This window comes from Capsicum annuum, unplaced genomic scaffold (assembly GCF_002878395.1).
Source record: "Capsicum annuum cultivar UCD-10X-F1 unplaced genomic scaffold, UCD10Xv1.1 ctg78248, whole genome shotgun sequence".
Lineage (NCBI taxonomy): Eukaryota > Viridiplantae > Streptophyta > Magnoliopsida > Solanales > Solanaceae > Capsicum > Capsicum annuum.
The window spans coordinates 46542-47332 of NW_025888722.1; positions in this window are offsets into that span (position 1 = coordinate 46542).

A 791-nucleotide genomic window follows, 5' to 3' on the forward strand; every position below is an offset into this window, starting at 1 on the left:
TTTCTACTATTCTCCTCTACATGGACATATCGGCTTTGGTGAAGTAGAGTTTCGGTTGAGAGGATTGATTTGGTAAAGTAGAGCTTCGGTTGTAGAGCTTGGACGGGAGGGATTTGGCTTCCAAGTCTTTTTTGTTGGACTTGATCGAATGGAGGATGGATTGACCTATATGGGTCTCGGGTTGGAGGACATTTGGTGGCTTGGCTTATGTCTATGTCATTTAGTAGTGGTCTTGGAGGATTGATTGTTTAAGGTAAAGCTTCAGAAGTAGAATCACGAGAATTCCTTCGACTCTCCACTCGATCCAACCTCTCAAGAATAGTAGACATATTCGAGCCCAATTTGTGAAGACCCACATTTGCCTTAGCTATTTCTCGGGAAATAACATCAAGGTGGGATAAAATGGTATCCATTGTGGCAAAGAAGTTACTTACAAAATAGAAAACACGTTAGTTAACAAAACATCCTCACTCTCTCTTTTATTTCGTGTCTCTCAGATCCCTTACACTCAATCTCACAAGTATTGTAAGATTACTTGTACTCCGAGAGGTGAATCCAATGTTGACAATGACTCCAAAGAGTAAGAAATAAACACAAGGACATTAGAATAACTCAAAGGATTAAGACACACAAAGGAAAGTTAACACGAAGAACGGTTTCAAAACTAACTTATAATCTAGTGCTATCTTGTAAGTTAGTAAAGGAATCAACAAACGAGACTAAAGAACAACAAATTAAAACTAGAAGATCAAAATTTTAAGATTAAAAATTATCGGTGAACAGTTAAAACA